This window comes from Loxodonta africana, chromosome 5 (genome assembly GCF_030014295.1).
Source record: "Loxodonta africana isolate mLoxAfr1 chromosome 5, mLoxAfr1.hap2, whole genome shotgun sequence".
In the NCBI taxonomy this organism is placed as follows: Eukaryota; Metazoa; Chordata; class Mammalia; order Proboscidea; family Elephantidae; genus Loxodonta; species Loxodonta africana.
In genome coordinates, this window is record NC_087346.1 from 81,676,538 (window position 1) to 81,699,272 (window position 22,735).

The 22,735-nt window shown below is 37.0% G+C and overlaps 1 protein-coding gene across 7 annotated transcripts in view; it reads left to right on the forward strand.

Moving 5' to 3' along the window:
* Positions 1 to 22,735, forward strand: part of ANKRD17 (ankyrin repeat domain 17) — a 191,908-nt gene that overhangs the window by 5,420 nt on the left and 163,753 nt on the right. Inside the window, exon 1 of one of the 7 annotated variants that reach the window (XM_064285711.1) lies at positions 9,489 to 18,331. The exons of the other annotated variants lie outside the window; for them this stretch is intronic. The gene's annotated coding sequence lies outside the window, so the exon portion shown is untranslated. Of the gene's footprint in view, positions 1 to 9,488; positions 18,332 to 22,735 lie in introns of those variants that run through there. 7 annotated transcript variants of the gene reach the window in all.

Genomic DNA, 22,735 nt, shown 5'->3' on the forward strand with positions numbered 1-22,735 from the left:
TGCTACCATGGGCGTTGCTTATGGATCTAAGTAAAATGAAATACTTGATAACCTCAGTCTTTTCTCCATTTATCGTGTTGTTGCTTATTGGTCTAGTTGTGAGGATTTTTGTGTTCTATGAAGATTACAGCCAAGAAAATCCTATGGAGTGGTTCTATTCTGTAATGTATGGGATTGCCATGAGTTGAAATAGACTCGATGGAAGGATCCAGAATTCATTCGGGAGGCAAAGAGAAAGAATAGAGTTTCTTCTGCCTTTTTGGATTCTGAAGTTTGGATTTCTACATCTTTCAGTTTCTTCTTTTAGTGACGGTGATCTTACATAAGTATTAGGGGTGAAGCCAATTTAACTAATAGACACTGATTATTGAATGCCTGATAACTTCCTTAACCCTCTTAGTTATATTTACGTTTTAAAAATGTGGTACAAACTAATATATTCATTGCCCTGCCAAGTGTCAAGTTTAATGTAATGGTTAAAAGCACGGACTCTGGAGTTTGAGTTCAAATTCTTGATGTATCGCTTCCTAGCTTTGTGACCTTAGCCAAGTTTGTTAACTTCACTCCACCTAACTTTCCTTGGTTATTAATGGTGATAATAGTAGATTTTACCTCAGCGTATTGTTAAGAATATTATCAAGTTCATGACATAGGAATTGTTTCATATATTCTCAACCATAACTTTAGGAAGTAGTTACTGCCATATTTGCTTCTTCAGTAAACAGACATTTTTTATCTGCTACGTGCTAGACATTGTGCTGTATCAAGTAGATAATGGTTAACAAAACTGTTTTAGGACATACTGATTTTAAAATGCACTAATGATTAAATGTATGTTTGGGGGGAGGTGTGAGAGTGAGGTTGAATTGCTAAATGTATATCCTGAATAATACGGGTCTTAGTTTCAGGAGTATGCTGTTTGGTAACTTTGCCATGGTTGCATAGCAGCACAGCAAGAACTTTACCTGGATCTGTTTGATTAAAAGCCTGCTCATTTTTTGCTCATTCACTCACTTATTCATGTGCTCTGTTATCCTGTATGATGTTGAGTGTAACATATCAGATGTCGGCATTTCAGATAATAAAACAAATTTAGATGGAGTAAAAAAAAAAAAAAAATTTTTTTTTTTTTTTTTTAGATGGAGTAGGGGAAGATACTTTTTGGCAGTAGTGCAACAACTATTTGAAGACAAGTTGGCTACCTCCAACTTCTCTTGCTCTGAAGACTCAAAAAAAAAAAAGCGTGCATACGTACATATGTAAAAGAAATGCAGAATAAGTACAGATGAGTATGACTTATCTGTATACCCACCATCTAAAATTGACAGTTGTTAACAAAATGAAACTTTATAGGAAGAACTACAAGTCCCCTTTAACACCATTCCCATTCACATTGGTCTTTTCCCACTCTAGAGGCAATCCGTTGATTTTCTCCTGCCCTTCAAGATTTTTGTTTTTTATTATTGTTATCTTCCCTTATTAAACTATAAAACTATTTTTCTTTTAAATAGGAATTTTTAACTTGGTGTCTAAATAGGCTGTGAATACCGCAAAATTAAAACACAGAATTTTGTTGAAGGTATTTACAGGTTTTTTTTTTCGTCTTTCTCCCTTCCCTAACCTCATTTTATACGTGTAGAATTTTATTACACATTTGAGGAGGTCTTGTAACCACCACATCCTCTCTCCCTCCCCTTTTGTTATTTTGAAACATTCTAGCAACAGCAGTATGGGAAATCTGGCCTCCATTTATTTAGATTGTTTAGAGTTAATAAATTGCCTCTTACTAGAAGATGATGTGATAACCGGAAAGGCCTGTTTGAAGTCGTGGGTCCAAGATTGATCTGTTTTTCTGGTAAGCTAGTCCTAGGCCTTTTCTTAACTTTCCTCTTAAATCTTCATATTGTACCTCGTAATTGATGAAGTTGTTTCTATATAGCCTGCTATGGGCTGTCAGATCTGAAGGCGGACCCCTTTTCTTACTCATCTTTGTCTTTGGTATAGCGCATACCATGCATGTTTTGTAAGCCTTAGCTTTTTACCTCTGTTAGGTGTTTATGAAGTCAGAAAACTGAAGTAAAAATATTTCATGAATATTTCTTTATTAGCCACTTAAACTTTGGGAAAAATATTTGTGATCTCAAGTTTTAAGGTAACAAAACTCTGGTTGTAGATATTTACTTTTAACCCCGTAAGATTTTTTTAACTGAATCCTCATTGTCAGTTTAGTCTAGCTGTTATTAACTTCACCAACCTAATTGGAATTAGTAGAATGTTGTGAGAATTTTCAGTGTTCAGTAATCACCAAAGCAGCACATTTTGGCTTCCAGAAATTCACTATTCAGACTGTTTCTGCCGGCATCTGAATTACGTGATCCAGTTGGCCAGGAAGACACTTCAGGTGCTTGAGGCAGTGTGGTGGTAGCCACATTTAGGAAGATAGTTCATTCTGCTTTTTTATAAAAATAATGGGTCAGACAATACAAATATAATGTGGTTCTTTATAACTTTTTCATACATGACCATAGATGAAAAGTTTTCACTTCATAATGGTGTGTGAAGTAACTGCTGATACCATTTAAGTTTTTGGGGGGTACCGATAGGGGGCACCAATGTCCATGGTAACTTCTGCCAAACCTAACTTCTTTCAGTTTTCATCTTTTGGGGAAAAAACCAAATCATTAGGTAATTGGAGGTCATGGGTATATATGAATATCCTTCTAGTCCCTTGAACTTTACCTGTCTGGTGTAGTTATCCTCCTACATTTCCTACCCAGAAGCAAAATACTTTATTTTATGATGCTGCACTTAACTTTTTTCTTTTAGTCTTTAGAAACATTCCTATCCAAGTAGGAGGCGAGTGAAATTGTGGAGCAAAATAGGGACCATTTTATCATGATTTATAATTTGGGGTTTTTAGTATTGGAAGAGAAATGTTGAATTTTATTTTCCCCACGAATGCAGTGACTCTCTAAGTTAATATAGCCCACTATAAGTTGCCTTCTGTCATTATACAACATTCATAAGCATTACATGATGTTTGAAAAGTGTTCTCTTTTTAAGTTTTCTTCTGGGTGAGACCAGAGATAAAAGGGGGTAAGGGAGAAAAAAAGGAAAGATCAGAGTGAGTACTTTAGGAATTTCTACTGGAGCGAATATTATACAGTCTTTATAAACAATTTTGGTAAATGGTGAAATCTCTCTCAGAGCTGCAGATCATAAGGAATTGTGCTGATGTGAGTATACGATGATAATGAGAATATATTGAAAAATGATAAATAGTTTTTTATGACTCAAGCCTATAAAATAATGTACTGTTGAAACAGCATGCTTTTTGGGTAAAAAGTCAACATAAAGCTGAGCAAGATTAAATAAGATATTGGAGATACCCAAAATCATAATTTGATTTTTAATAATGCTCTGATACATCCATTTAAAAATAATGTGTATTTCTGACTGCTGTACCATGAAGATGATGACTTCATGATAGAGATCTGGAGAGAGAGAGTTTAAATATGATTGGAGAGTCAGGATTGGAATCCATGGTCAAGGAGGACTGCAGATTTTGCTTGTCAATTGTATTCTTATTGCTTATTGCTTAATGTTCAGATCAACCAGTTGTTCACATCATAGCATGGAGAAAATCATGAGGTATGCCATATAAAAAAAAAATGTGTTAATTAAATTTTGAAAATAAGAAAACTCATTTTCATTTCTTGAGATTGAGGGTATGGAATAGGCCTGATAAATTTATGGAACTAATCTATAGCTATGTTTCTCTAGCAGGGCATTTCACTTCTTTTTAAGTCTTACAGCAGCTGTCAGCTGGTCTGATTTATCTTTTTTTTACTCTCTTTGCCCCAAAAAAAACTAGAAAAAAAAAAAGTGAAGAAATAAAAACCTATCTTAAAATTAATTCTTTGGGTTTTTTACCTCATGGGTCATCTATTAATTAGTTTAAGGATGTTTGAGAAGTATTTTAGATCTGTGGAAAGATTGGTTTCATTAGTTTTGAATTTGGAATAAATGTACATTAAAATCAGGTTCTTTTTTCCTTTCCCACTTTCCTGTCACCCTGAATATGAACCTTACAAGGAAATGAAGGTCTGTGTCGCACCAAGTCTTTTTCCATTTTAGTCTTTGACCCCATTATTCCATCTTTGCTTCTCTATGCTGCATCATTTCCCTATTATTTTCTGTATAGAAATAATAGCAATAATAGTCCTGTTGCAAAGTTGCTAATGTAGTTCTCACTAGAGTGAGATGACAGTGAAGGAGTTAATTCTTTCACTTGACAAACATTATTTCCTATGTGTTTCTGTTATCGGTACAGTCATGTGTTGCTTAATGTTCACGATAAGGTCTGTAAAATAAGATGTGATTTGGACATTGTGTGAACATCTTATTATATATAGGCATTCCCTGGATTATGAACGAGTTCCGTTCTGAAGTCTGTCCTTAAGGCGAATTTGTATGTTTAAGTTGGAACAGTTAGGTCTGGTATGTATCTAACATCAGTCAGATGTTTGTCTTAGTATATAGTATATAGTGTACCTTTCTGTGCATAGAAAAATTAAACACTTCCAGATATAATAAAACATCTTTAACATAATACTACAGTAATAATATAATACATAATAATTCAGTAATAATAAGGTTTTGGTGTATGTCACAAAGTAGTGCTCATTTGTTGTTATGAAATCATTATATGTACCTTGAATTTTTAACATAATAGGCTTTACTTTACAGGGCTTGTGACCGTAGACAGATATGTGGTTGGATGTTGCCCCAATGAAATATGACTGTGGTCTCAACCATTTCCCTCTGAATGAATATGAAAAAGTTAGCTGTATTTAAAATCACAGCTATATGTAATTTTATTCATATTGTAGTTAGTAAACCTTTTAAACTGGCATACGTGGAAACTTAGCACAGTGATAGAAATCAGTTGTCTGTATGATTTTTAGCATATAAGCATTGCTGACTAGTATACTCTTCTAATTAAATTTATTTAATGAGCATTATTGAGACTTAGCAGAACCAGGGATTATGAGGCATTTGAAGAAGCTGAGACAGTATTCCTAGCTTCATGATTTTTGAATCTTCTTGATGTTAATAATTTAAAACTGAAGATGATTTTAAATTCTGTGTAATTATTTTATTTTTTGAGAAGCTTTGTTTTCAGTGCAACCGTGTGCCTTTAAAGTTAGTCTGTGATCACAGGAACCATTCTGTATATACTTTTGAATAGTAGTAGGGTACACTTTAGTGCTTTTATGGGTGTCTTTTGGAATACTCACTAATTTTTTTTTTTTAAGATGAGACCTGTACATGGTATTTTTCCAGAATGTTCTTGACAACTAAATTATACTAAAGAATCACCCATCCTGATTTTACCTTGAAGATTTTGTAGTAAGAAAAGAACTATCTGTATTAGTTTAAGGAGCCCTTGTGGCTCAGTGGTTAAGTGCTTGGCTGCTGACTAAAAGGTCTGCAGTTCGGGCCCACCAGCCGCTCCATTGGAGAAAGATGTGGCAGTCTCCTTCTGTAAAGATTTTCAGACTTGAAAACCGTATGGGTCAGTTCTGCTCTGTTTTGTGGAGTTGCTATGTGTAGACTCGACCGTTACAGGTTTTTTATATTAGTTTACTTGTGATTACTTTAGGTAGAGATGTGTTAAAATATTAATTGCGTTACAGGAGAATGTAAGGTGAATGTTAAATATGTATTTTAAGTTATATGTTAAATGTATTTTGTTGTATTTTAAATGTAGTTTTCTGTAATTAAATATTAATAATCAAACATACATATTTGTAGAAAATTTGATAAAATCAAAGATATAAAGAAAAATTCCCTACAGTTTGTGCTCTAGAATTAATCATTGTTGAAATATATCTTTCAGTCTTTTTTTTGATGTGTAGTAGTCAAATTATCACATAGAATAGAGCAGTCACTTAGAAATTTTGTCTGCTATAAGTGGCATCAATGAGAACTCTTCAAATACATCAATTCAAGAAATGAATCTTGTGATAATGTTTATATATTTAACTATAAAAAAAAACCCAGTGCTGTTGAGTTGATTCCGACTCATAGTGACCCAATAGGACAGAGTAGAACTGCCCCGTAGAGTTTCCAAGGAGCGCCTGGCGGACTTGAACTGCCAATCCTTGGGTTAGCAGCTGTAGCACTTAACCACTACGCCATAACTATAACAACTAATAAATGCATTCATACTTAAACAGAAAAAAAGTCTGATAATACATTTAGATTTTTATCCCACTCTGTCAGAGTAAATGGTGCTATAACAGCATGGGGTGTATGAAATGTTTCAGTTCTCTTTCTTGGTGAGAGTGAGTGCATATGTGTTTGGGAGAGTACATTTGGATTTGCCTTGTTTTTATTTACTTATGAATGCTCGATAGTATGAATGTTCATAACTTATTTGATCTTTTGTGTTGGTAGACATTTAGATAGTTTTTATTACTTTGTTATTACAAATATAATGCTGAAGCGAATGTCATTTTATTGTTATTTTTTAGCGCAAACTTATTTTTGTGGATAGATCCCTAGAAGTGGAATTGCTGGGCCACAAGGTATACACATGTTAAATTTGATAAATAATCTCAAGTTTTATTTCAGTCAGTGTTATATGAAAGTGCTACTGGGTATGATCAATTTTAGTTTTTTAAATCTGTTACACAGAAAATAGTATTTCATTTTCATTTTACTATTGAAATTGAGTAAATTTTCGTATTTATTTTCTGTTTGGATTTCTTTTGAAAAGAGCAGTCAATTTTTTTTAATCTTTCTAAAACCTTTTTAAAACTTTTATCCTTGGGCTATTAGAGGTGGTCCCTGACTTGGGACGGGATTCTGTTCTTATGACTGTGTCGTAAGTTGGTTCTGCCGTAAGCCGAGTTTTTTTTTTTTTCTGGTTTTCATTGTTATTACCTTTTATTATTAGTATATTTATAAAGCCAATCTTTATTTGTCTTTGGCAGTTGAAAAATTATAAACTTACACATATATATTAATGCATACGTAAAACCTGTTGCCGTCAAGTCGATTCCTACTCTTAGCGACCCTATAGGACAGAGTAGAACTGCCCCATAGGGTTTCCAAGGGTATAATCTTTACAGAAGCAGACTGCTACATCTTTCTCCCGCGGGGTGGCTGGTGGGTTTGAACTGCCAACCTTTTGGTTAGCAGTCAAGCACACTTAACCACTGTGCCACCAGGGCTCCTTAATACGCATGTATATACATTAAGGAAAAAAGTAAACAAATCATAAAAATTTACTCTAGCGATGAAGAGCAATTGGATGACGTTGGCATTTTGTCAGTTGTAACAGCTCTACTTGTGGAAGGTTATGGATCATCCGGACATCCCTGGGAATGGGGTAGTGTTCCTAGTCAGAAAATTAGTGAGAGTTGTCTGTATGGTCCTTTTTTTTCCTTCATATATTTTGTGGTAATATCTCACTGCTTCCCAGACCTGCCTGTTGTCTTTAGCAAAGCAACCAATGTTTGGGTCCATGTTTTCCAGCAACTGAATTTACTGATTTAGTTTAGAAAATCTATACGGGAGTGTTTTAAACAGTAAATCATAAAATTTTACATCTGTGAGTGAGCATCTGAGAATGATAATATCAGCAAATTATGTGCTACAGCATTATATGAGTACATATCACTGATGATATGATTGATTTACAAAAAAAAATGGTCTTAAGTGCGGTTTGTTGTAACTCTGATATGCCGCAGATCCGCTTCTGCCTGTATTCTAATTAGAGTGCTAAAGTGATTTTTTTAATTAGGTGCTTTTATATTTATGGTTATTCTTAATGGTGTTATTATACATATTCTCTGTTTACAGTGTCTTTCACAATATAGAAAAAATTATTTTTGTGTAGTAAAATGTATTATTCTTTTACGGCTTCTAGATGCCTTCCTCACCCCAGAATTAAAAAAAAAAAAAAAAAACTTAGAAATTTTCTTCTGATACTTTTGTACTTTGTTTTCCAAAGATACTTAAAATCTGTTTTTGAATATGTTTGTAATTGTTCTGCCCATATCTTATTCACTCTTTTCACTAACGTTTGGCCTAGTTGACCAATGCTTGCTTCTGAAAAAGTGCTCCTCTCTTTGATTCTGTAACACCACTCATTCTTGTTTTACTTCTGCCTTACTAGCTGCTCTTTGTTGGTCTTATTTGCTACTTCCTCCTTCCCTTCTCACTACACATCCTTTGATTATTTGGTACCACATTGTTCAGTCCTGGGCCCTTTTCTGTCTTGTATCTGCTCTCTCTTCTTAGGTGATTTTACTTTGTTTTGCGTCTTTATACATCATCCATATGCTAACCCATTGCTTTTGAGTTGATTCTGACTCATAGTGACCTTGTGGTCCAGTAGAACTGCCACATAGGGTTTTGGAGGAGCAGCTGGTGGGTTTGAACTGCTGACGTTTTTCGGTTAGCTGCTGAGCTCTTAACCACTGCACCACCAGGGCTCCAGTCCATATGCTAGTTACTTTCAATTTTGTATCTCTAACCTAAATCTTTCTTCTTGAGTTTTGGCCTCACCCTTCTGGCCACCCATCATTTCTTAAAACCTGTCTTCCAACCATAATCCTCTTCCTTCCTCAAGAGAACCAATCCAAAGTCCCATGCATTTTCTCACTGTTTCTCTTGGTTAAATAATATATAAAACAATAATTTGTCACCCTCTTTTGCCTAGTCCGTTGTACAGTAGTCAGTAAGACTAGCATAATCATAATAAAAACTGCTTTAGAGAAAAAAAGAGGAAGTACACAGTTATTGGTTCATATTAATAATTAAATATTCTGGGTGGGAGTTGTGACGACTCACCCTGGCAACGGTGTAAGTTCCTTGGTTAAACTGATGTTTCTCTGTGGGAGGAATGCTATTTTGACTATCGCTTATGTCTTTGACTTTGTCCATTAGATGATTCTTCCTTGTTATTCTGTGACCACATCCAAAGTGGACATTAGGGAGTATGATATCCCTAGGAATTGTACAGTTTTTTATCCTCCTATCTGTTGGTGTAGATTTGGGGGCTGCGGTTGCTTAAAGTTCATTCATAGGTTTTTGTAGGCCAGTATTAAAGTTCGGAGGTAAAAATCTTTCAAAAACTTAATAGCTTTCTGTTCTGTTTGCTTTCAGTCAGTCCTATGTGGTATTAATTACAGTAAAAGATCTTTCACTCATAGTTCCGATTCTCTTATTTACTTGTCTTTGTGCTAGTCCTGTTCTTTCCCTTACATTTCCTGGCTGCCTTGATGGCATCTGAAGTAATAGGCTTGAGTGAAGTATCATAGTTCAACCAGAGAAGCAGAGCCTGTGGGGCTGTCTAGGCAAGCCCTGGTAAGATCACATGCAGGCTGGAACCCATGGGCACAAGCCGAAGCTGTTCTCCACAGGCAGCCAGGAAGGGAAGAGCAGTTGTAGACTCAGCTGCTGTTTGGAGTTTCGTTTGCTGTGGAAAATCTAATCTCTTTCTGAGGTTCGCTTGATTATGTCATGTGCATAAGGATGATTTCTCCAGTGTGAAGTCAACTGGTTGGGGGCTTTAATAACATTGGCACCTAGATTACTGTTTGATTAACTGAGAAAAGGTATTTGTATGCTACAAAAGGACTGTTGTCCTCTCTTCCTTTGTTTAACCTAATGAAGTTGACATACTAGAAATTATCACAGGTGGGAAAGCAGCACTCTAGTCTCATCTTTGCTACTATCTGGCAAAGAACTCTTGAGGTCACAGACTTATCTCCTGGTATTTGTGGCACAGAAGGAGATTCCTCTCCCAACCTCACTGGCCGTGAGTTACTGAACTCTAACAGTTTGGAGTTTGCCGAGGTAGCGTCTTTTTGTTGCACTGTTTTCACGTCTGTCTCTACTTGCAGACTGCCTAATTCTTTTTCATTTAATTTAAATTTTTATTTTGTTGTTGAGAATATACACAGCAAAACTTACACCGGTTCAGCAGTCTCTACATGTACATATATTTAGTGGCATTGATTGCATTCATTGAGTTGTACAGCCATTCTCACCTTCCTTTAATGAGTTGTTCCTCCTCTAGTAACATAAATTCGCTGCCCCCTAAGGTTCCTATCTAATCTTTTGAGTTGCTGTTGTCAACTTGATCCTATAAAGATAGTTCTTAAAGCATAATGTTCAAGGCAGACATTTTTTACTAGTTAAACTAAACCATTTATTGGTTTTAAGAAAACTTCAATAGATATTTTTGGTTTAAGGTTTAAAGCTTATTTCAGGGCAATAGTTTCATGGGTTCCTCCAACCTTCAAGGCTCCAGGAAGTCTGGAGTGTGTGAAAATTTGAAACTTTGCTTTGCATTTTCCCCCTTTTGATCAGAATTCTTCTATAGAGTCTTTGATCAAAATAAATGTTCCATAATGGTAGCCAGGCATCATCCAGTTCTTCTGGTCTCTTGGCAAAGGAGGCAGTTGTTCATGGAGGCAGTTAGCCACACATTTCCCTATCCTCTTAGTATTCCTGACTTTTCTCCTTCCTCTGTTAATCCAGGTGAATAGAGACTAATTGTTGTGCCTTGGATGGCCACTTGCAAGGTTTTGCAAACTAATTCTTTTTTTTTTCAACAATAGTTTATTTTATTTATTTTTTTATTATACTTTAGATGAAGGTTTACAGAACTAATTTCTCATTAAACAGTTAGTACATATATTGTTTTATGACATTGGTTAACAACCCCACAACTTGTCAACACCCTCCCTTCTCAGTGTTACCAGCTTTCCTCTCTGGTCCTGCCTTCTAGTCCTTGCCCCAGGGCTGGTGTGTCCTTTTATTCTCCTTTTGTTTTATGGGCCTGTCTACTCCTTGGCTGAAGGGTGGACCTTGGGAATGACTTCATTACTGACCTGAAAAGGCATCCGGGGGCCATACTCTCAGGGTTTCTCCAGTCTCTGTCAGAGTAGTAAGTCTGGTCTTTCTTTTTGAGTTAGGATTTTGTTCTGCATTTTTCTCCAGCTCTGTCTGGGACCCTCTATTGTGACCCCTGTCAGAGCAGTCAGTGGTGGTAGCTGGGCACCATCTAGTTGTACCAGTAAACTGCATAATTCTTAACTGAGAATTTGTGGTTGATTACACTACACGCCAGTACTGTGAGTTTTTCTAAGAGCTACAGGCTTGGTAGGCATATGATGTGCCTTCCCTGTTATTGCAGGTAAGAATCTTAGCAAGTGTTTTGCCACTGCATAACAAGGGCCATTAGCTTTCCAGCCTGAGATATGTTTCCTAGCTGCCTGACCTCTAAGCCTTATCAGAGTTTTTAGGAGTTTCTTACACGGCACTACACTTCTAATTTACTGTATCAGTTAAGGCATAGGATAGATTGTTTGAGCAAAGAGACTCCAAAACGCAGGTGGCTCAAACAAGGTAGAAGTTTGTTTCTTTCTTATGTGATACTTCAGAGATAGTCCTTCAGGTCTTGCATGGATCTGAATTCCTGCTGTCTTATTGTTACATCATGCCTTAAGCTATGCTGTCCATAATGGTAGTCACTAGCCACATGTGGCTGCTGAGTTCTTGAAATGTAGCTAGTGTAACTGAGGATCTGAATTTTTAGTTTTTATTTAATTGTAATTAATTTAAATAATTGTATGTGGCTAGTGGCCACCTGGAGCCCTAGTGGCATAGTGGTTAAGTGTTTGGCTGCTAAAGCAAAGGTTGGCAGTTCAAATCCACCATCCACTCCTATGAAACACTTTGAGGCAGTTCTCCTCTGTCCTATAGGGTCACTGTGAGTTACAGTAAACTCTACAGCAGTGGGTTTGGTTTTTGGTTTTAGTGGCTACCGTATAGGAGAGTACAGATACAGAACTCTGCCATCATTGTAGAAAGTTTTATTGGACAGCTCTGCTTTAGAGTGTTGACCTTATCTGCAGGGTATAATCTGGCTCACCAGCATCGTGTCCATGTTCTAGCCCACAAGAAGCTCAGATAGCTTCCTTTTTAGGAATTGAGCATGGAGTTGCAAACATCATTTCCTCTCGTAGCCCACTGGGCAGAACTTAGTTACAGCGCCACACCTAGAATATGTAGAACTTGCTGGGTGGTCATATACCCAGATAATACTTGTGGAGAGGTGGTCTTTTAGTAAAAGCAGAAGAGAAGTGAGGATATTGAGGGACAATTAATGTCTTCTGCATATGTAATTCTGGATTTACGTTGTTCTTATGACTAGCAGTACAAAAGAAAAAGTCTCTCTTTCCTGGTTCCGGAAATAATCTTGTTAACCTGGCTTGGGTCACATGTCCGTTCCTGAACCAGCCACTGCCTCTAGGTCATGTCTTTTCACCCCATGTAACAGATTAGGAAAAGTTATCCCCACTTGAGCCTCATAGAATGGTTTCCCAAAGAAAGAGGGTTTCTGTTGCCAAAAAGGTGGAGTGTGAGAGTGAGAAGGAAGAGAGTGCTGGACATTCTTGTAACCCCCATGACAAAAATTTTAATTAGTGCTTACTATGTGCCAGGGTCGTTGTAATGCCTTATATACAGTCTCCTTTAAGAGCAATTCTGAGAGGTAGAGTTTTTCGATGTTTTATGATTGAAGATGTTAAGGCAAAAAATGAGTAAGCTGCTCCAGTTCATAGTAAATGATCAAAATGTAATACAGACATGAGCATTTTCACGCTAAACTCTGCTGTTTTTACCTTCCATATTCCGCTGCCTCACTCTACTATTCTTTTATGGCCACCTTAGTAATTGCTAAAAAAAAGTATGTTTTGTATAAATTTCGGAGCGCATAGCTCATTCTGTCTTGCACTTAGGTTCTGTTTATAGATTTATATGTAATGATTTATTCCTGGGTCACTACACATAAGTAGTAGTAGTAGTTCTGGAATGCTTAGGAGTTGGTTAGAATACCAGATTATAAGACTCCCTCCAAAAACGACTTTATCCAAGGGTAGCTGGTTAATGTTGTTCTATTACGTATTGTTGTTTCTCTAATCTCCATCTTGGAAGACTTCATGTGAATGGTTTAGATATGGCTTCCACAGATTGTAAGTAGCATACTATTTACCAATTCTGGAACTTCAGATCAAAATTCTTGTAGATGACCTTTTTCATCATAGTGCTCAAAGTGTGAAATATGAATGTTTTAGATCCTGCTGTCTTCCTTAATTCATGCTCTCAGGTAAAGATGACATGTAAGCTGAATCTCTGAGAACCTCATAGAAAAGTGACAGGATAAAACCTTCTTTCTGGGGTGGTCAGATGAGATAATGTATGTGAAAACATTTTGTGAACTATAAGGATCTCTGCAAATACTAGTTAAGACTGAAGCATGAAGAAAAATGGAGAGCTTTGTGAAAATGGGGTTAATGACTAGTAAGATGTTTGGCTGTTTTTAATACAATTTAACGCCTGTAATTTAGAAACACTTTACTCTTTCATTTTCCTTTTCAATTTCATTTGATTTGATTATTTTATTGAATTTATAGATTGCCAGTAAAGCTTTTCAGCTGTAATTGTGCATGTGGATTAATTTATTTTAGGTAGAGATAATATGTTTCTCTGTATGGAATTGGAAGTTTTTATTGTAGTAGACTGAAAATTTTTACTTAAATGAAGTTTTTTTCTTTACTGATTGCTCAGGTTGTTACTTTCTATATGTGAAGGAACTTCCTGATCTTTTTGGTTAAATTAATTACAAATTATACTTGTTTTTAATACTGCTAAATAGTATAGGACTTTTTTCACTATTAATATTATATTATTAAATATATTGAATTTTAACTGAATTACTCTTCTTTCTCTTATTGTTTGGCTTCTACTTACACATCCTTTGTTTTAAGGAAGAACCCAAAATGATGTATGGTATTTGCAGAACTAGCATCAAATTGAAAGTGTTCACTTTGGAATACTTTATAATAAAGATCATATTTCTTCAAGACTAAATTATGTTTTAAATTTTTGAAAATAAAATCTGAGATAAATTCTTTACCATCCCTCATCTGTTTATTCCTTATCAAACACTCATCAAGCTATTGCTATGAGCTATGCTATCGAGTGGGTAAGTACTTGGTGACATTAAGGAGCTAAAAATACTAGTGATAGAGACAGACTTGTAAAACAGGTATGCACCCACTCCTCACTTATTGCTGTGGTTAGGTTCCAAAGACCAAGTCATTGTGCAAAAATTGGCCTTATGTGAAAATAGAGGATTTGTTTTTCCATTTTCAGACTTTCCATTTGTCTGATTTTTTTTTCTTATTTAGAAAATATGATTATAGAAATAATAACAGCTAGGATTTACTGATATGCTGATCAGTGTGATGTGTCCAGTAATTTATTATCTGTCTATAGAGAAGGAGGCTTGGAGGAGACAAAGTTGGATAAAGCCAGGCTGTGTGACATTACTTAACCACTTCATCTTCCTCCTGTACTGGGTCAGAGCTTCCCTTGAGGAGCGACCTCCAGGGCTCCACTTCCACCCCTGCAAGCCCTGCATTCACAATCCTGGAGCTTGCTCTGTCCTCCAGGCTGGCCTGCTGTCTTCTTGGAGGCTGTAGCTGGGGAGTAGGCTAGACCTGGTGTCCCTGCTGGCTGGAGGGAGTGGGGGGCACAGGGCAGCTCGGCCTAGGGCAGTTCAGCCTAGCTTCCCAGAAGCCACTCGGGGACGCTCCTTTAGGGAGGGGACTCTCCGCAGCCCTTGCTGCCAAGCCTGCTGCCTCGTTAATGCACAAAATAGTCGGATAGTAGATTTTTTTTTTACCATTGTTGTAAATGAGAAATGTCAGATAATGAGATAGTTGATAAATTAGGAGTAGTGTATTACAGTGTAGTTGATGTATTAAAAATTTTTTTCAGAAGGAACATCATCCACACATATAAAAGCCTGCATGGAGAAGAAGACCACAGGCTATGGGAAACGCAACCCCAGGAAAATAAATCTTTTAGACAGATTTTTAAAGGCTGCGTTTCTGAACATCTTGATGAAGCTACAAAAGCCACAGAGTGTCTCTTACAAATAAGAGTTAATAAAGGCACTTTGCACTTTTACATCCCAGTGTGCATGAGGGATAAAGTAAGTTGCATTTTCCCCCACACGAATAGTATAACAGAGATTAAAAGACAAACAAACTTGAACATATTCAGAGAATATCTGAAGACTTTAGAATGTGTTATTTGTGGAAATACTGAATGAACAGAATTAATTTGTATGAAGTAAGGAGACTCTGGAATATGGTAACTATCTTCACCTGTAATGTGACAGTGAACATTTTATGATTCTCCTAAATGAGTAGAGCTATAACTTGAATGGAAATAATGGGGTTGAATAGATTTGGGGCCAGTGTTTGGAACTTTATAACAGCTTTCTGGAGAGTTTTTTTTTTTTTTTTTTAACACCACATCTTAACGTTTAAGCGTATGCTGAGGGGTTGAGATTCTGTAATGAAGATTGCACAAAGGATTAGTTGTGTGGGTTAAATGACCTTTTAGGATTAGATTCTGGATTAAATTTTGGGTATTTAAATAGAATATGTACTGGTTCTTAAATTTCCCTAGAATTTTAAAATTTATACTACAGAGGGAGAGATAAGAGTAATGGGAAATGCACGTACTTCTCTTCCCCGTTCATTTCCTTTCCTAGGAATGATGAAACAAACCATATTTCTGTGGCTTCTCTGCTGTAGGCTGAGCAGATGCTACTAGGGTTCTAGATAAAATGGTACAGTGTCAAAGATTTGAACAGGCTGTTTTCTAAATCTCAGAATCTTTAAAATGTATTCCTAACTCATTTTGTGGACTGTTCTTTCACTTGTACCTTTTCTTTCTGTTTTCTTACTCTGTACCCGTATAACCGCCTTATAGTCCCAAGATCCTCTCCTCCACCTGATTCTGCTTTCTAGCTCCAGCCAAAACTCCAGTACCTGAGTTCTCTTGACCTGATCCAAGTACTATAATATACTTCAGTTGCGTATGTGGGAGATGTTTCCATAGGAGGAAAATTTCAACAGATCTTCTTGTCTTTTATACCAAGACATAAAAAAAAAAGTGGTATTGCAATTGTTTGTCTTTTATGCATAAGCAAATTTGCTTTGTGTCCAGTGGAGCCCAGAAGAGGACCTATTTATTGGCTTAGGCAGCTTTGAATGTTGAGGTACATAAATCTTAATCAAGTGCTGAAGTCCTCCTGACCTCACTACCATAAGCAGAAGTTTCTCTGAGAATCTTAATTACACAGTTAGGAAGTAGAGTCAGATTCCAATTTCATTAAACCCCAGGCATGTGAGCACTTGTTGATTTCCGTGCATGACAAAAAATTATATTGTTCTGAGAATAATCCATTGTCTTTGTATTTATTTTCTTACCAATATTTCTCTTATAAAAAGCATGATGAGGAAGGAGTTTGAAGCTGAGTTGGGCAGTAATGAGGAATGAGTTTGAAACTGCTTTATTACCGTGACTTTGGTAAAGTTACTCCATGTTCTTCATCCATGTTGGGCTGAATGATTCCTTTCTAACAGAATTTTTATAAAGAATGGAAATAATCTATATATCTATACTGTCTTACACATTAGAGGTATTCATTAATTATTACATGTTATTCTGGAATGTAATAATTAATGAGTACCTCCAGTGTTCAAACCCTGTAAAGACTGTTGGTGTGTGCCGTCTAGTTGATTCTGACTTGTAGCAGCCTTCATAGGACAGAAAGAACTGCCCCATCGGGTTTCCTGGGCTGTAATCTTTATGGGAAACAATTACACCACCAGGGCTTCTCCCGTAAAGATTCAGCCTAGAAAACCTTATGGAGTTCTGCTCTGTCACATGGGATTGCTGTGAGTTGGAATCGACTTGATAGCACCTAACAGCGCCACTCTGGAATGAAATTACCCTTGTTCTTTTCTAGTCAGGAGCAGGTTTCTTCACCTTTTTTTGGGTCATGGATTTTAGTGAGATTCTGATGAAATACGTGAACCTTTTCTCCTCTGAAATGTACATATAGCATTTTGCAATTTGTTTCAGGGGGTATAGAGTGTTTGAGATCTGTGAACCATGGGTTTGGAGTTTTAGGTCAAGAATATTGGATTTCATCTTTTATCCACTGAGGAGTTCATTAACTTCCTGTGCTTTTATCACCTTTAAAATTAAAAAGTAAATAATCTTTTCTAAATTTTCACCCCCAATAATCACACTAATAACTACAGATTTTTTCTTCCAAGAGTTGCCATCATAAGTATTGAGAAAAATTTTTTTTGAATAATAATTAATTACTAAACCTGCTGCCATTGATTCCAACTTGTAACGACCCTATAGGCAGAGTGGAACTGCCCCATAGGGTTTCCAAGGAGCGACTGATGAATTTGAGCTGCCAGCCGTTTGGTTAGCTGTTGAGCTTTTAACCACTGCACCACCAGGGCTCCAATAATTTATTAGGAAGTTTTAAATTGCTATCAACCTTCAAGTATTCTTTTTCTTTCTGAAGCCATTGGAATTTTGACTCAGAGAAAAAGCTAGTTAAGAGATCACTGGTTTTTATAGACTTTTTTTCCCCCTGGAGGAGTGAAACTTGTTTTATGGAAAGAAAAGGTGTCCTTAGTTAACAAATATTTCCTACCTTGTATGTTTAACAGCAAACTATGAAGGTATAATTTTATTTCTTCAGGCCTATTTTATAGTTGTTGACCTTATTTCTTTTAAATATGGTGGATTGAACATCCTCTTTTACCTTTCTTTCCTCCCACAGTCCCACCGATACTTTGTAAAGGTTGAAGTAAACCACAATTCTCAAAAGCAGGAAGAGATGTTCTTAGTCAAACTATGTTACAGAGGAGCAAAATAACTTCATTAGTTCTGTAACTTTTATGTGTGCTTGTGTGTGTGTATGCAGGAAAGGGTAGAAAATCTGACTTGGGCGTGGATAGATCCAGACTTAAATAATGTCATCAGTACTTTTTCTCTCAATATTTTTGGCCTTTTTTTTTTTTTAACCTCCCTGTATTTGCTTCGTTTTCAGCTATGCAAATATGGCTGGCACTCAGAGGAGAGGGGAATATAATATTTTAGCCAGACGTGGGTTGTTTGGTCAATCCTGTGGTGGCTGGGAAGGATCACCCAAACCACATAGAATATGTTCCCCACAAAAAGGAGGGATTATGTTGCTAGAAAAAGGGGGCGGGGAGAAAGCACGTTGAGCAGTAAAATTACAGTTCACAGTCCACTACAGGTACCATCAGAGGACCAGAAATTTTGAAGAAGATAGAAAGATCACGGAATCAGATTGACAGCAAAATCCCAGAGGAAACTGGAATCCAAGATACCAGAGGTAAGCCCAGGTTTTACCAGGGGAACATCAGAAAGGCTCCAGGCTTGGAGTCCAAAAAATATGATGACAGTAGGGGGCAGCTGGGTAATAATCAAGAATATTTTCTAAAGAGTTGTTTGCCAAAATGTTGAGTCAGTTGAGCCTCCCTCTTGACCTTTCTCTTGCCTAAACAGCTCTGGTGGCAGTAGTGTCTACCCTCAGGCCTGAAGTCTCAACTTTGTTCTCTTAAGAAAGTAGGCCAACAGTTCAGTAGGACATCTATTGAGGTGTTAGAACTTGAGAGAAAAGCAAAAGCATGAAAGCAGAGAAGCAGTTTTAACAGTTGTCAACCTGTTTGACTTCTCTCCAGGTATCTTACTGGGATGTCTGCTTATCCATATACCCTGCTTGCTTAATAGTGCTTGTAGTCAGCTCTCTTATTTAAGGGAGAAGCCGCTTGGAAAAATAAACGCAGACAACTTCAGGGGAAACCCACATTTGCTTCCTATACTGTCTAAAGTAATCTTTCATTTGTCAGTAGAAAAAGATAGGGATAACCAGACAATTGAGGAGAATCAAAAGGATGGCGGAACATTAAACAACAACTGACTTCAGTTGTAATTCAGAGAACAGAAAAAAACTTCAAAGGAAAAATGTAATTACTATGTCATTTAAGATAGAAAAACATGTTGTAATGATTAATCATAGCTGTGCTAAAAAAGGGGTGGAAGATGAGAAAAAGTTTTGAAAATTATAAAGAAAAATTTCAGTGGATTGGCTAGATAACAGTTTAGCATAAAATAAGACTGAGTTGTTGATTTGGACCTAAAGAAGTGGAACTCTGTGTATATGGAACAAAAACATGAAATCTGGAGAAGCAGAGAAATTTAAAGAGCTGTGGAAAATCCTTCACAAAGCTGCCATATCCATAAAGGTGACTTCTACAAGCAGAGAACAGGAGTAATGGAAAGGAGAAAATAATGAAAGAAAACCTCCTGACCTGGAGAAGGATGAGTTTTCAGATTGGAAGAGCCCATGTACTACCAAGTGGGATAAATGAAAAAAGATCCGTATCTAAAAAAATCTGGTAAAATTTCAGAACTCTAAGGATAAAAAGCAAATCTAAAAATTATTGCCAGAGAAAGAGAATAAATCCAAACCTGTTGCTGTTGAGTTGATCCTGACTTATTATGACCCTATAGGACAGAGTAGAACTGCCCCATAGGGTTTCTTTATGGAAGCAGACTGCTACATCTTTCGGTGCGTTTGAACTGCTGACCTTTCTGTTAACAGCTGAGTGTTTAATTACTGCGCCACCAGGGCTCCTTGAGAAAAGGAATAAAAAAAGGAAAATCAAATGGCTGAGCAGCCATGCTGAATGCTTGAAGATAGTGAACAGCATCTTTAATGTTTGGGGGAAAATAAGACTTGAACTTAAATTTTCTCTACCTCACCACAGCATTTATCATGTGAGGTCAAATACGTTTTTTTGCACTTGGAAAAACTATGCAGCCTATACTAAATATTATTTCAGATACTGTAGCACACACAAAAAATAATAAATCCAAGATAGAGGGTGTGATGGGGGAGGGTAGGAATGGTAGGTAGCTACAATTGCATCTCAGGCCCCCAAGAAGAAGTGAAGAAAGCTAGAGTGTTACTAGTCTAGAATACATGGACATTTCTCCTTCAACTAGTAATATCTAAACGACAAAGTTATGTTTCCTTCAGTGGACAACATTTACCTAATCACATTATAAACTGCACTTGATGTTTTAGTTTTTAGAGTCAGCCTAGAAAATAGATAAAATGGACTTAGAGTTGTGAAGTAGAATGTGTTATAAATCTATAAGAAAAAAACAAAAAAAAAACCCCAGTGCTAATCTGTAAAATTAGGAGGTGGGAGGCAACAAAAGAAGGATAATTGCTCATTCTTTCCGTGGAGAGTCAATAGATAGCATCTAAGGTTCATGAGTCAAGAAACAAATGGTACTAAGGTTAAGCTGGTAACCACAAGCAGAAGTCTATAGCAGTGTTCCAATTCATTAGCATTTTGATGCAGGAAAGTAACAGAAAAGTCTTTTAATGTTCTTTCTGTGCATTGTAGTTTTTGGATTTTTAAAAACTCTCTTGTGCATGCATCATATCTATAATATTAAAAAGATTGCAGATGTGATGTGTATACCTTGTCAGATAATGCTGCACTTTGTGAAGCAAATGCATTCCAGGGTGACAGGACTTTTAGAAACCGTTTGGGGAAGAAATAGATGTTGCTTGAGAATTAATTTCAGGAAAGGGGAAAGCTGCATAGAATATAAATATAACTATTTTTATATTGTTGTTGTTGTTAGGTGCTGTCGAGTTGGTTCCAACTCATAGCGACCCTATGCACAACAAAACGAAACACTGCCCGGTCCTGAGCCATCCTTAAAATTGTTGCTGTGCTTGAGCTCATTGTTGCAGCCACTGTGTCAGTCCACCTTGTTGAGGGTCTTCCTCTTTTCCGCTGACCCTGTACTCTGCCAAGCATGATGTCCTTCTCCAGGGACTGATCCCTCCTGACAACATGTCCAGAGTATGTAAGATGTAGTCTCTCCTTCCTCGCCTCTAAGGAGCATTCTGGCTGTACTTCTAAGACAGATTTGTTCATTCTTTTGGCAGTCCATGGTATATTCAATATTCTTCGCCAACACCACAATTCAAAGGCGTCAACCCTTCTTCGGTCTTCCTTATTCATTGTCCAGCTTTCACATGCATAGGATGTGATTGAAAATACCATGGCTTGGGTCAGGCGCACCTTAGTCTTCAAAGTGACATCTGTGCTCTTCAACACTGTAAAGAGGTCCTCTGCAGCAGATTTACCCAATGTAATGGGTTGTTTGATTTCCTGACTGCTGCTTCCATGGCTTTTGATTGTGGATCCAAGTAGAATGAAATCCTTGACAACTTAAATCTTTTCTCTGTTTATCATGATGTTGCTCATTGGTCCAGTTGTGAGGATTTTTGTTTTCTTTATGTTGAGGTGCAATCCATACTGAAGGTTGTGGTCTTTGATCTTCATTAGTAAGTGCTTCAAGTCCTCTTCACTTTCAGCAAGCAAGGTTGTGTCATCTGCATAATGCAGGTTGTTAATGAGCCTTCCTCCAATCCTGATGTCCTGTTCTTCTTCATATAGTCCAGCTTCTCGGATGATTTGTTCAGCGTACAGATTGAATAGGTATGGTGAAAGAATACAACCCTGACGCACACCTTTCCTGACTTTAAACCATTCAGTATCCCCTTGTTCTGTCCAAACAACTGCCTCTTGATCTATGTAAAGGTTCTTTATGAGCACAATTAAGTGTTCTGGAATTCCCGTTCTTCGCAATGTTTTCCATAGTTTGCTATGATCCACACAGTCTAATGCCTTTGCATAGTCAATAAAACACAGGTAAACATCCTTCTGGTATTCTCTCCTTTCAGCCAGGATCCATCTGACATCAGCAATGATTTCCCAGGTTCCACGTCCTCTTCTGAAATCAGCCTGAATTTCTGGCAGTTCCCTGTCAATATACTGCTGCAGCCGTTTCTGAATGATCTTCAGCAAAACTTAGCTTGTGTGTGATATTAATGATATTGTTCTATAATTTCCACGTTTGGTTGGATCACCTTTCTTGGGACTATGCATAAATATGGATCTCTTCCAGTCATTTGGCCAGGAAGCTCTCTTCCATATTTCTTAGCATAGACAGGTGAGCACCTCCAGTGCTGCATCTGTTTGTTGAAACATCTCAATTGATATTCCGTCAATTCCTGGAGCCTTGTTTTTCGCCGATGCCTTCAGAGCACCTTGGGCTTCTTCCTTCAGTGCCATTGGTTCTTGATCATATGCCACCTCTTGAAATGGTTGAACATCGGCTAATTCTTTTTGGTATAATGACTCTGTGTATTCTTTCCATCTTCTTTTGATGCTTCCTATGTCGTTTAACATTTTCCCCATAGAATCCTTTACTATTGCAACTTGGGGCTTGAAGTTTTTCTTCAATTCTTTGAGCTTGAGAAATGCCGAGCATGTTCTTCCCTTTTGGTTTTCCATCTCCAGCTCTTTGCACATGTCATAATACTTTACTTTGTCTTCTCGAGACGTTTGAAATCCTCTGCTAAGTTCTTTTACTTCATCAGTTCTCCTCTGACATCCGTCTTGGTCTTTTCTTTCTTTCCTGCCTTTTCAGTGACCTCTTGCTTTCTTCATGTATGATGTTCTTGATGTCATTCCACAGCTCGTCTGGTCTTCAGTCACTAGTGTTCAATGCGTCAAATCTATTCTTCAGGTGGTCTCTAAATTCAGGTGGGATGTACTAAAGATCATATTTCGGCTCTCGTGGACTTGCTCTGATTTTCTTCAGTTTCAGCTTGAACTCGAATATGAGCAAGTGATTGTCTGTT